At 48.8% G+C, this 14,970-nt stretch overlaps 1 protein-coding gene across 1 annotated transcript in view; it reads left to right on the top strand.

The window, feature by feature from the left end:
• The first annotated feature begins 11,243 nt into the window (after positions 1-11,243).
• FBXO16 (F-box protein 16) overlaps positions 11,244-14,970 on the top strand; it is a 30,958-nt gene continuing 27,231 nt past the window's right edge. The window contains exon 1 of the mRNA XM_018566366.1: positions 11,244-11,249. The gene's annotated coding sequence lies outside the window, so the exon portion shown is untranslated. The remainder of the gene's footprint in view (positions 11,250-14,970) is intronic.

The following is a 14,970-nucleotide window of genomic DNA, read 5'->3' as shown; positions in this document are numbered from 1 at the left end:
CTCTGCAGGTCTATTACAGTCCAGGGAACACATCAGGTCAGGGGCGTAACAATAGTCATGGCAGCCCATGCGGCTGCTATGGGGCCTGGGGGGGTGGAAGGGGGGGCCCCCCATGAAGGATTGCTGAAGTTGCTGCTGACCCTGTACCCTTTATGGCATTTGCAATCAAGAAGAGTTGATATCAGGATGTACAGGAAGAGACCATGCAGACAGCTCTCCTGCTACCCGTTATTTAGATTTTAAAAGGGTTTGCCATGGGGCCCTATTCAAATTTTGCTATGGGGCCCCATGGTCTGTAGTTACTCCCCTGCATCAGGTAATACTAATAGACAAATTGTTTTGGGTGGTACAAACCAGACAGTCTGAATGGAACAAAGTTACTTCTAGATTGCCTTCAAACTATGAGAATGACCATAGAATGAATGTAGTACTAGGGAACCCTGAGGGCCCAGTGACACCATAGCGATGATGAGAGTAAAGTATCTGCGTCATATAAAAGGTGTGGTCACCCATCACAACCAGGAGGATGCTAAAGTAACCGATTTACTGCAGGAGAGAAATAAAATGGAACAATGTGCAAGGTGACTGGTCTTGTCTCCGCCCCCTCCTGTAATAAAGACCGGTCACTGCTTCTCTCTCCCCTTGTGCAGGGTGACTGGTCTTGTCTCCGCCCCCTCCTGTAATAAAGACCGGTCACTGCTTCTCTCTCCCCTTGTGCAGGGTGACTGGTCTTGTCTCCGCCCCCTCCTGTAATAATGACCAGTCACTGCTGCTCTCCCGCCTTGTGCAGGGTGGCTGGTCTCGTCTCCACCCCCTCCTGTAGTTTCCTGTAGTTGCCCCTCCCACAGCTCTGCTCCCTGCCCAGGCTACGCACAGCACAGTGATGAGATCTCTGCTACTTTTATATGATAAATATCTGGGTTTTTTGGTGCACACAAAGTGGATTTTAATCCTTTGTGGCTACTGAGGAATAGATTTAAAATGACAGTTTGAGCTCCTTTTTAAAAAGGAGAACTATGAGGGGAGTGAAAATCACTCAGCCTCAAAATCTGAGCTGACCTGTGACAATGAGACTGTCACAGGTCAGCTCAATAGATCGGGAAGTGATCGAAGACATACCGGCACTGACGGCTGCCTGCAGGGATTCCCCCCTCCTCCCCTGTCCGATACTCCAGCACTGACTGGCGGAACGGACGGGGGAGGGGGCGGGTAAAGCTGGCTCTGCCTCTAGATAGGCAGAGCCAGCTGTCAGTCACGCAGCTGGGCGGATCCCGGCACAATTGTCGGGATCCGCTCCGGCTGCGGTGTCTCAGTATACCGCGAGCTGTAGCTCCCTATATACTGAGCCTAGGGTGACGGGAGGACGCTGGTTTGTGTCCTCCCGTTACCCTTAGGGGAACTATGGGGAAAAGCCCTGACCCCATACTTCTCCTTTAAGTTGAATTTGTATTTAAGTCAGAACAGGTACATTTTTTTAAGTGTAACTCCAGCCAAAAAAACATTTGAGTTTTGGATAGCATAGGGAAGGGTCACGTTTGTTTTGCTGTCTGTTCCCATTGTTCAGAAGATTATATAAATTTAAAAAATTTTTTTTTATTTCAAATGACACCAAAAAAAAGGTTTTTCTATTTTTTTATTTTAAAAAACTTTATTTTTAACTTTTTTTTATTTTAATTTTTAATGCTAGGAGCCACACCCAGCCTGCTATTGGATATTTCAAATTGCAATAGCCAATAGCAGGCTGGCTATTGCATCTGCCCACTGCCTGCTGTCAATCAGCAGAGGAGGGGCCTGCAGGAGAAAGTTCTCCATCAGGTCCTCCTATGCTGATTGGCAGCAGGCAGTGGGCAGATGCAATAGCCAGCCTGCTATTGGCTATTGCAATTTGAAATATCCAATAGCAGGCTGGGTGTGGCTCCCAGCCTGCAGATGAAGAGGAGGCAAGGGGGGCGGGGGCAGAGGAGTAGCAGCCGGACCGGGGGAGCGGAGGAAGAGGAGCCGACGATGGATGATTATAATACAGGATTTATAGAGCGCCAACAGTTTGCACTGCACTGTACAATATAAGGAAGACATCACAATACAATTCAAGACAAGATGGTAAGGAGGGCCCCGCCCCTGAGGGCTTACATTCTAAAAAAGGGGAGGGGGAAGTGATACATGAGGAGATGCCCAAACAAAGATGGTGCAGTCCTTCTGGGGATAAAAGCAGATGAAAACATTGTGTGTGTGTGTGTGTGTGTGTGTGGGGGGGGGTACTCTGGCCTTTGTCAGGAGTCTGATGTTCCATCAAAACGTCCCCAGTGAGGGAGCACATGGGATAGGTGGAGATTCTGGGGGAGGAGTTCTTGCAGACTGACGTGATTAGTTCTATGTACGGGACGATTGCGGCCGGCTGCTTGGCACGAGCCGGGAACGCCGGCACAACCCCAACTACTAATACCGACGTGATGAATATCCTCCTAATTGCCACCGGAGAGGACATTTCTAGGACGGCGTCTAAGCCACGTTTAGTCACTAATCCCCATTTAAGTTAAGAGAGCGGATTAGAGAGTGAAATAGGGGCAGAGCAGCAAAACTGTTCCGGCAACTCGAACATTCCTCACATGAGCAGGCAACAGACTTCAGATCCTACCAGATGTATTACATATCAAGCATTGACATACTCCATGCTGTTCAATGGAGGACGCTGAACCTCCGCACCAGCGTCTGCCCTGAACATACAACCCAATGTTCCCAACGCAGACAGAGAGCGAATAATCCTACACTTACAGCAGTGCCCAGAGGAACCTGCACAAAGGGAGACTATACACACCCCATGCAGATATTGGCCCTGGTGGGAGCTACACACATGCGCAATGGACATTGCCCTGCATGGAGTTAATGTGATGGCAGCCTAGGCACGGCGCCAATGTGATGGCAGCCTAGGCACGGCGCCAATGTGATGGCAGCCTAGGCACGGCGCCAATGTGATGGCAGCCTAGGCACGGCGCCAATGTGATGGCAGCCTAGGCACGGCGCCAATGTGATGGCAGCCTAGGCACGGCGCCAATGTGATGGCAGCCTAGGCACGGCACCAATGTGATGGCAGCCTAGGCACGGCGCCAATGTGATGGCAGCCTAGGCACGGCGCCATTGTGATGGCAGCCTAGGCACGGCGCCATTGTGATGGCAGCCTAGGCACGGCGCCATTGTTGAGTGTAGACAAGGCACCATTGTGATGGTACCTTCTGCAAGACTAGGCATGAGCCCACAATGATGGAACCTTCCACTAGGGTACGCAGGGCAAGGCACCACTGTGAGGGTTTCCTCCTCTACAGTCCTGGCCAAAAGTTTTGAGAACGACACAAATATTCATTTTCCCAAAGTCTGCTGCTTCCGTGTTCTCGGATCTTCTTGTCAGATGCGACTCTGGTACACTGACGTATAATGACAGCATTTCATCTCAGAGGCTTTTATTGACAATGACATGAAGTTTATGCAGAGAGTCAATTATTTGCAGTGTTGCGCCTTCTTATTCCAGACCTCTGCAATTCTCCCCGGCATGCTGTCAGACCTCTGCAATTCCCCCCGGCATTGGATTCATCCGAGACAATGACTTTCCCCCGGTCCTCAGCAGTCAGTACCTTGTGCAGAATATCAGTCTGTCCCGGATGATGTTTTTCCTGGGGAGAAGCGGCTTCTTTGCTGCCCTTCCTGACACCAGGCCATCCTCCGAAAGTCTTCCCCTCACTGTGCGTGCACATGCACCCACACCCGCCTGCTGCCATTCCCTAGCTAGCTCTGCACCGGCGGTGCCCCCATCCTGCAGCTGAATCCACTTTAGGAGACGGTCCTGGCGCGTGCTGGACTTTCTTGGGCGCCATGAAGCCTTCTTCACAACAATGGAACCTCTCTCCTTGAAGTTCTTGATGATCCGATAAATGGTGGATTGCGGTGCAAATCTTAGTAGCGATATCCTGGCCTGTGAATCCCTTTGTGTGCAAAGCAATGATGACGGCGCGTGATTCCTTGCAGGTCACCAACAGAGGAAGAACAAGGATTTCAAGCACCACCTTACTTTTCAAGCTTCCGGTCTATTTTTCTAACTCAATCAGCATGGCAGAGTGGTCTCCAGCCTTGTCCTCGTCAGCACTGACACCTGTGTTACCGAGAGAATCCCTGACATGATGTCAGCTGGTCCTTTTGTGGCTGAAATGCAGGGAAAATGTTTTTTGGGGGATTGAATTCATTTTAATGGCGGAGAGATCTGATCCCTCTTCATAACATTGTGGAGGATATGCAAATTGCCATCATACAAACTGTAAAGGTTTTATTGTAACCTTGTATTGTAAAAGGTGTCTTCTACTAACCTAGGGATGGAGCCATTGTGAGGGCGTCGTCTACTACTCTAGGGAATGGAATGATGGTGAGGGCGCCTTCTGCTACTCTGGGGAATGGAATGATGGAGAGGGCGTCGTCTACTACTCTAGGGAATGGAATGATGGTGAGGGCGCCTTCTGCTACTCTGGGGAATGGAATGATGGAGAGGGCGTCGTCTACTACTCTAGGGAATGGAATGATGGTGAGGGCGCCTTCTGCTACTCTGGGGAATGGAATGATGGAGAGGGCGTCGTCTACTACTCTAGGGAATGGAATGATGGTGAGGGCGCCTTCTGCTACTCTGGGGAATGGAATGATGGAGAGGGCGTCGTCTACTACTCTAGGGAATGGAATGATGGTGAGGGCGCCTTCTGCTACTCTGGGGAATGGAATGATGGAGAGGGCGTCGTCTACTACTCTAGGGAATGGAATGATGGTGAGGGCGCCTTCTGCTACTCTGGGGAATGGAATGATGGAGAGGGCGTCGTCTACTACTCTAGGGAATGGAATGATGGTGAGGGCGCCTTCTGCTACTCTGGGGAATGGAATGATGGAGAGGGCGTCGTCTACTACTCTAGGGAATGGAATGATGGTGAGGGCGCCTTCTGCTACTCTGGGGAATGGAATGATGGAGAGGGCGTCGTCTACTACTCTAGGGAATGGAATGATGGTGAGGGCGCCTTCTGCTACTCTGGGGAATGGAATGATGGAGAGGGCGTCGTCTACTACTCTAGGGAATGGAATGATGGTGAGGGCGCCTTCTGCTACTCTGGGGAATGGAATGATGGAGAGGGCGTCGTCTACTACTCTAGGGAATGGAATGATGGTGAGGGCGCCTTCTGCTACTCTGGGGAATGGAATGATGGAGAGGGCGTCGTCTACTACTCTAGGGAATGGAATGATGGTGAGGGCGCCTTCTGCTACTCTGGGGAATGGAATGATGGAGAGGGCGTCGTCTACTACTCTAGGGAATGGAATGATGGTGAGGGCGCCTTCTGCTACTCTGGGGAATGGAATGATGGAGAGGGCGTCGTCTACTACTCTAGGGAATGGAATGATGGTGAGGGCGCCTTCTGCTACTCTGGGGAATGGAATGATGGAGAGGGCGTCGTCTACTACTCTAGGGAATGGAATGATGGTGAGGGCGCCTTCTGCTACTCTGGGGAATGGAATGATGGAGAGGGCGTCGTCTACTACTCTAGGGAATGGAATGATGGTGAGGGCGCCTTCTGCTACTCTGGGGAATGGAATGATGGAGAGGGCGTCGTCTACTACTCTAGGGAATGGAATGATGGTGAGGGCGCCTTCTGCTACTCTGGGGAATGGAATGATGGAGAGGGCGTCGTCTACTACTCTAGGGAATGGAATGATGGTGAGGGCGCCTTCTGCTACTCTGGGGAATGGAATGATGGAGAGGGCGTCGTCTACTACTCTAGGGAATGGAATGATGGTGAGGGCGCCTTCTGCTACTCTGGGGAATGGAATGATGGAGAGGGCGTCGTCTACTACTCTAGGGAATGGAATGATGGTGAGGGCGCCTTCTGCTACTCTGGGGAATGGAATGATGGAGAGGGCGTCGTCTACTACTCTAGGGAATGGAATGATGGTGAGGGCGCCTTCTGCTACTCTGGGGAATGGAATGATGGAGAGGGCGTCGTCTACTACTCTAGGGAATGGAATGATGGTGAGGGCGCCTTCTGCTACTCTGGGGAATGGAATGATGGAGAGGGCGTCGTCTACTACTCTAGGGAATGGAATGATGGTGAGGGCGCCTTCTGCTACTCTGGGGAATGGAATGATGGAGAGGGCGTCGTCTACTACTCTAGGGAATGGAATGATGGTGAGGGCGCCTTCTGCTACTCTGGGGAATGGAATGATGGAGAGGGCGTCGTCTACTACTCTAGGGAATGGAATGATGGTGAGGGCGCCTTCTGCTACTCTGGGGAATGGAATGATGGAGAGGGCGTCGTCTACTACTCTAGGGAATGGAATGATGGTGAGGGCGCCTTCTGCTACTCTGGGGAATGGAATGATGGAGAGGGCGTCGTCTACTACTCTAGGGAATGGAATGATGGTGAGGGCGCCTTCTGCTACTCTGGGGAATGGAATGATGGAGAGGGCGTCGTCTACTACTCTAGGGAATGGAATGATGGTGAGGGCGCCTTCTGCTACTCTGGGGAATGGAATGATGGAGAGGGCGTCGTCTACTACTCTAGGGAATGGAATGATGGTGAGGGTGTCTTCTGCTACAATGGGCCATTTTCAGGCAGTATAACCTCTACCTACCAACAGCATTTTAAAATGTTGATGGCTTGCTCTGGGTTTCTGACTTTCACACTCCTAATAGAGAAAACAACAAAATTCTTCTTTGGTCACACATCATTCTTCATCTAGAAATATGGAGCTAAAACACACCAAGGAGGAAAAAAAAAAAGGGACAATGACCCCAAAAAAAAGATAATTGTCACCTTGCTTTTCTATCCCCCTCCGATCACTCACTGATGGGTAATAAGTAGACAAATAATGGTGATAAATAAATAGTTGGATTAGTATAATCCCTGAAAACCTGATACTCCTATAATATGCCACTGATCTGGGATTATCCATATGAATAATACCACGTCCTGACATTAACCCTTACCATACCCATGTGCTGATAGGTTCCAGCATTGTATTGTACTTCCTCCAGGTCATTTGTTAGATGTTGTTTAGTTATAACATTCAGTCTTCATCTGGATATTATATTCATCTTCGCGTTTCCAGTTGAACTGACCACAAAACATAAAACTGGAAAGTCAATTTAGAAAAACAGCAACATGTTGACCGTGTTCCCCCTTGAAGATCTTCATTACAATGCCCGGGTAGAGGTGAATGTGCCCACAGGGTGGTATGCTGAATACCCAAACACTACCGGCATGCGACTGTTCATATTGCGTTCCTCCAGTCACTCCAGATATGTTGTGTCCCTCAGACCTTTCACCATTTTTGTTGACCCTCAATGGACCCATTCTATCTTTAGATTCAATTAGATTAATTGTTGTCAGAATAATTCAGATACATTGCTGCCTGTCTCTGGCCTTGGTTCCATCAGATACATTGCTGCCCGTCTCTGGCCTTGGTTCCATCAGATACACAGTTGCCAGTCTCTGGACTCCCATCAGATACACTGTTGCCAGTCTCTGGACTCCCATCAGATACACTGTTGCCAGTCTCTGGACTCCCATCAGATACATTGTTGCCAGTCTCTGGACTCCCATCAGATACACTGTTGCCAGTCTCTGGACTCCTATCAGATACATTGTTGCCATTATATCCAGCCCTGCAGTCACTTCCAGTTCCAGTCTAATCAGCTAACATGCTATTGAGCAACCTAATAACTCGTCATGTCCTGTGACCGGGAGGAGCGAGAGGCGAGACAATCATTCCTGATGTCTCAGCCATGGACAGCACTATAGAGGAGCCGTGTGGGTACCAGGCCTCAAGGATGAAGATGATCAGAGCGCAGAATCATTAACCGATGGAAATCCTTCTACAAACAAGACGTCAAGTCAGAGATTTTCACTGGTGAAGCCGCCGCAGGAAGCGCAGAGCAGAACCGGCTTGTTGTAATCTAGTTTAAGAGGCCATTATGGTGAGGCCTGGTCCGTATGAAGCCTCCCACCTCCATCCTTCCATAGTACACAGACCTCTCCCTCCGCTCTCATTATCATCACAATAAACACACACACCGCAATGAGACACACTGATTACCTCTCCATTATTCATGGGATCATCAAATATTAATGTAACACATAACCCCATGCACAACGCAGACCGCTATCATAGTACATAGCGCCATGTGATAGGCACAGCCACCAATAGGATTATAGATAGAACTGTAGAATACAGGACTCCATTACTAAGAATCAATGGGTCGCCCATCAACAAATATAACAAATGCTAAAACAAGAAACATTATATCCCCGGACTGAGCAGATTTATTAAATAAGAACTATTTTCAGGAGGAAAACACACATTTTACGTCCCGACATTACAATGTAGCACTAATAGAAATCACCACACATATGTACTGTAATAAACATTCCATATCCTTGAAGTATCAGTCCTTGTCATAAAAATCCCACCATATACCGTACCATAGAGTGTATAGAATCAGAACCTGCTCTGACATACACAACAACCTAAACCACATAAAATTAGGGTAAAAACTGCAATTCCAGAAATAATAAAACACACAAAATAAATACATTACACAAATATTGTGTATAATAAAGATGGACAGGAAGCCCCAGATGTGTCACTTCTGATAACACCGAGTGCAATCATAATATTAGAGTACAGAATAAGACAATTGTAATTCTACCAGACACAGTATACACAATGATAAAACTACAGCAGATAATAAACACAATCATAGTACTACACCGCAACACAAGGATACTCCACAGTATACAAGAATGCAGTGATAGTAATAATAAGGCATTCCATGATACAATCATAATTCTACAGCATTAGTAGTACTGCAATTGTGTTATTACACAATTGCAGTACTACACCACAACAAAACCACAATACAGTATACAAGAATACAGTGATAGTAATAAGGCATTCCATGACACAATCATACAGTATATAACACAAGCATAGTACCACAACACAAGAATAGTCTACAGTATACAAGAATGCAGTGATAGTAATACAGCATTCCATGATACAATCATAGTTCTACAGCATTAGTAGTGTAGTACTGCGATTGTGTTATTACACAGTTGCAGTACTACACCACAACAAGACCACAATACTATAGTATACAAGAATGCAGTGATATTATTATTAATAATAGGGTATTCCACGATACAATCATACAGCATATAATAACACAATCATACACCACAACACAAGAACACCCTACAGTATACAGGAATGCAGTGATATTAATAAGGCTTTCCACAATACTACAGCATTAGTAGTAGTACTGTAATTGTGTTACAATCACAGTACTATTCCACAACAAAACTACAATACTCAGTATATAAAACTACAATACTCAGTATACAAGAATGCTAATAAGGCATTCCATGATACAATCATTATACTACAGCATACAATTAGAGAACTACACCACAACAAAACCGCAATACTCTATACAGTATACAAGAATGCAGCCATATTAATAAGGCATTCCATGATATAATCATACAGCATATAATAAAACACAATCATTGTACTATACCACAACACAAGAATGCATAATACAATCATATAACTACACCACAAAACAAGAACACTATACAGGAATGAAGTGATAATAGGGCATTTCATGATGCAATCATAATACTACAGCATTAGTAGTACTGTAATTGTGTTATTACACAATCACAGTACTACACCACAGTAAAACCACAATACTCTACACAGCATGCAAGAATGCTAATAAGGTATTCCATGCTACAATCATAATACTACAGCATACAACACAATAAACTGCTACAACAATGTAATAAATAATACTACAGAACACAACAGTCATAATAGTACACCACACAGCAATCATAATTCTACAGAATATAATAACACAATGATAGAACAACACGACAAAGCAACAATACTCTACAAGATACAGGCATACAGTCATAGTAATACAGCGTTCCATGAGACAGACAATCATAATACTACACCGCAGTGACAGCACCACAGCATAGAATAACACTGCCATAGTACAGCACCACACAGTAATACAATAATACTGCTACAGCATGCATGCAAATTATAATACTACATCATATAAAACACACCAGCATATCATAGAGTTATCATTCTATGATAGAAGGCAATGCAGCCATCATAATACACCACCATAATAGTAATGTAATCATAATATTACACGCCACACGTCAGTGCAATCCTAATATAACATCATATAGTAATGCAATCACCATACTACAGCATATAAAACAATGACAACAGTACACAATACAATAACAATAATAATAATATTAATAATACACCATCACAAATCAATGCAATCAATCCATAAAGCGATCATCACACCATAATGCAATGTATAATGTTACAATGATAATACAATGCTGCAGCCATGACACTGCCCCCAGATACAATGTAACACAATGACAGTCCTACAACACACAGCGATGTGATATCCGTCCGATCATACCCCCCGATCCTCATACACACAGCGTTGGCTAGCACTGGGGTGAAGCCGGCTAATAATGAAGTCAGATCTGTGATCACAGGCAGTGCATGGAGACGTGTGTCATGGTGATCCCAGCACTCACCCTCCAGCAGCAGCTGCACCATCCGGGTGATGTGTCCGCTCTGAGCTCCCTGCTCACACTGCTGCTGGGGGGGCACCCGGGCAGAACACGCCCCTCTGAGACATAGGCACGCCTCTTCACTCTCTCACTGAACAACGCCACGCCCACCACAGCAAGGAACCTGTCGGCTACGCCCTCTTACTAGAAAACCTCCCCTAGCTAAAATAAAGCCCGCCCCTGTTCTTCAGGAGCACCTCCTCTATTAAAGTCTCCGCCCATATTAAATATAGATTCCACGCCCCTTGCTAGCAGTAAAGACTAGCTGCAAGACCACGCCTCTTCCACAGTAGACGCCCCAAAGCTCCACCTGTCGGAGATACCCCGCCCGCTCATTCACAATAGACACAAACCACGCCCTTGCCGCGTCGGGCTTTCTCCAATGAGCGGCTCCGGTGGTCGTTGCTGTGGTAACCTCAGTGGAACAGGGCGGCGTGGTGACGGGATCCGCCCTTGAGTTGATTGGCAGGAGGGCCAAGCGAGCTGGTTGCCATAGGAACGAGGGAGCACCTGTGCCATCGGCCCTGCTTACCATCTGAGCCCCGCGCCAGCCAGGTAATACAGACCCCCGATATTGTTACATTGTATCATTGTGCCAGGCGGACCCCCATAGTGTTACATTGTATCATTGCGTCAGGCATACACTCCCCCATAGTGTTACATTGTGCCAGGCAGACCCCCCATAGTGTTACATTGTATCATTGTGCCAGGCAGACCCCCCATAGTGTTACATTGTATCATTGTGCCAGGCAGACCCCCCATAGTGTTACATTGTATCATTGTGCCAGGCAGACCCCCCATAGTGTTACATTGTATCATTGTGCCAGGCAGACCCCCCATAGTGTTACATTGTATCATTGTGCCAGGCAGACCCCCCATAGTGTTACATTGTATCATTGTGCCAGGCAGACCCCCCATAGTGTTACATTGTATCATTGTGCCAGGCAGACCCCCCATAGTGTTACATTGTATCATTGTGCCAGGCAGACCCCCCATAGTGTTACATTGTATCATTGTGCCAGGCAGACCCCCCATAGTGTTACATTGTATCATTGTGCCAGGCAGACCCCCCATAGTGTTACATTGTATCATTGTGCCAGGCAGACCCCCCATAGTGTTACATTGTATCATTGTGCCAGGCAGACCCCCCATAGTGTTACATTGTATCATTGTGCCAGGCAGACCCCCCATAGTGTTACATTGTATCATTGTGCCAGGCAGACCCCCCATAGTGTTACATTGTATCATTGTGCCAGGCAGACCCCCCATAGTGTTACATTGTATCATTGTGCCAGGCAGACCCCCCATAGTGTTACATTGTATCATTGTGCCAGGCAGACCCCCCATAGTGTTACATTGTATCATTGTGCCAGGCAGACCCCCCATAGTGTTACATTGTATCATTGTGCCAGGCAGACCCCCCATAGTGTTACATTGTATCATTGTGCCAGGCAGACCCCCCATAGTGTTACATTGTATCATTGTGCCAGGCAGACCCCCCATAGTGTTACATTGTATCATTGTGCCAGGCAGACCCCCCATAGTGTTACATTGTATCATTGTGCCAGGCAGACCCCCCATAGTGTTACATTGTATCATTGTGCCAGGCAGACCCCCCATAGTGTTACATTGTATCATTGTGCCAGGCAGACCCCCCATAGTGTTACATTGTATCATTGTGCCAGGCAGACCCCCCATAGTGTTACATTGTATCATTGTGCCAGGCAGACCCCCCATAGTGTTACATTGTATCATTGTGCCAGGCAGACCCCCCATAGTGTTACATTGTATCATTGTGCCAGGCAGACCCCCCATAGTGTTACATTGTATCATTGTGCCAGGCAGACCCCCCATAGTGTTACATTGTATCATTGTGCCAGGCAGACCCCCCATAGTGTTACATTGTATCATTGTGCCAGGCAGACCCCCCATAGTGTTACATTGTATCATTGTGCCAGGCAGACCCCCCATAGTGTTACATTGTATCATTGTGCCAGGCAGACCCCCCATAGTGTTACATTGTATCATTGTGCCAGGCAGACCCCCCATAGTGTTACATTGTATCATTGTGCCAGGCAGACCCCCCATAGTGTTACATTGTATCATTGTGCCAGGCAGACCCCCCATAGTGTTACATTGTATCATTGTGCCAGGCAGACCCCCCATAGTGTTACATTGTATCATTGTGCCAGGCAGACCCCCCATAGTGTTACATTGTATCATTGTGCCAGGCAGACCCCCCATAGTGTTACATTGTATCATTGTGCCAGGCAGACCCCCCATAGTGTTACATTGTATCATTGTGCCAGGCAGACCCCCCATAGTGTTACATTGTATCATTGTGCCAGGCAGACCCCCCATAGTGTTACATTGTATCATTGTGCCAGGCAGACCCCCCATAGTGTTACATTGTATCATTGTGCCAGGCAGACCCCCCATAGTGTTACATTGTATCATTGTGCCAGGCAGACACCCCCATAGTGTTACATTGCATCAGGCAGACCCCCCCCATAGTGTTACATTGTATCGTTGTGTGCATGACGTCACAGGGAGCCTCTGATATATATAATGTAATTTAAAGGGAATCTCTATAATCTCGTGAAGGGGCGGAGCAAAGACACAGCATTTGTCCGGGTGAGGGCCCATTCGCAGCAATACATGCGTTTCATCAAAGTACATCATGCATTTTTACCAAAGTTGTATGCCCTGCATTAAAATGTAACGCATTGTAAGATGTATTTTATGTGCGCCTCCTTCCTTTTCATTTTCGCAATCTTCATGTAAAATACAGACATGCGGCATTGCTTTTTTGGTGCGCTTTCAGTGCGTTTTCCATGACTATGATGTAACATGCGTTTTTTTTACCAAAACACACAAAAGATGCAGACGGGCTCTGATGAGAACAGATTGAGGACCCGTTTATATCTATGCGTGCCCTCCTGAGACCTCTCACAGGCCTCCTGAGACCCCACACAGCCCTCCTGAGACCTCTCACAGCCCTCCTGAGACCTCTCACAGCCCTCCTGAGACCTCTCACAGGCCTCCTGAGACCCCACACAGCCCTCCTGAGACCTCTCACAGCCCTCCTGAGACCCCTCACAGCCCTCCTGAGACCTCTCACAGCCCTCCTGAGACCCCACACAGCCCTCCTGAGACCTCTCACAGCCCTCCTGAGACCCCTCACAGCCCTCCTGAGACCTCTCACAGCCCTCCTGAGACCCCTCACAGGCCTCCTGAGACCCCACACAGCCCTCCTGAGACCTCTCACAGCCCTCCTGAGACCCCTCACAGCCCTCCTGAGACCTCTCACAGCCCTCCTGAGACCCCACACAGCCCTCCTGAGACCTCTCACAGCCCTCCTGAGACCCCTCACAGCCCTCCTGAGACCTCTCACAGCCCTCCTGAGACCCCTCACAGCCCTCCTGAGACCCCACACAGCCCTCCTGAGACCTCTCACAGCCCTCCTGAGACCCCACACAGCCCTCCTGAGACCCCACACAGCCCTCCTGAGACCTCTCACAGCCCTCCTGAGACCCCACACAGCCCTTCTGAGACCCCTCACAGCTCTCCTGAGACCCCGCACAGCCCTCCTGAGACCCCGCACAGCCCTCCTGAGACCTCTCACAGCCCTCCTGAGACCCCTCACAGCCCTCCTGAGACCCCTCACAGCCCTCCTGAGACCTCTCACAGCCCTTCTGAGACCTCTCACAGGCCTCCTGAGACCCCACACAGCCCTCCTGAGACCTCTCACAGCCCTCCTGAGACCCCTCACAGCCCTCCTGAGACCCCACACAGCCCTCCTGAGACCCCGCACAGCCCTCCTGAGGCCCCTCACAGCCCCCCTGAGGCCCCTCACAGCCCTCCTGAGACCCCTCACAGCCCTCCTGAGACCCCGCACAGCCCTCCTGAGACCCCGCACATCCCTCCTGAGACCCTGCACATCCCTCCTGAGACCCCTCACAGCCCGCCTGAGACCCCACACAGCCCTTCTGAGACCCCTCACAGCCCTCCTGAGACTCCTCACAGCCCTCCTGAGACCCTCCACAGTCCACCTGAGACCCCGCACAGCTCTCCTGAGACCCCTCACAGCCCTTCTGAGACCCCTCACAGCCCTTCTGAGACCTCGCACAGCTCTCCTGAGACCCCTCACAGCCCTCCTGAGACCCCTCACACCCTCCTGAGACCCCGCACATCCCTCCTGAGACCCCTCACAGCCCTCCTGAGACCCCTCACATCCCTCCTGAGACCCCGCACAGCCCTCCTGAGGCCCCTCACA

Source organism: Nanorana parkeri, unplaced genomic scaffold (genome assembly GCF_000935625.1).
Source record: "Nanorana parkeri isolate BGI_ZX_2015 unplaced genomic scaffold, ASM93562v1 scaffold942, whole genome shotgun sequence".
Classification (NCBI taxonomy): Eukaryota; Metazoa; Chordata; class Amphibia; order Anura; family Dicroglossidae; genus Nanorana; species Nanorana parkeri.
Note: the sequence above shows the minus strand (reverse complement) of the source record. Positions and strands in the feature narration are given on the sequence as shown.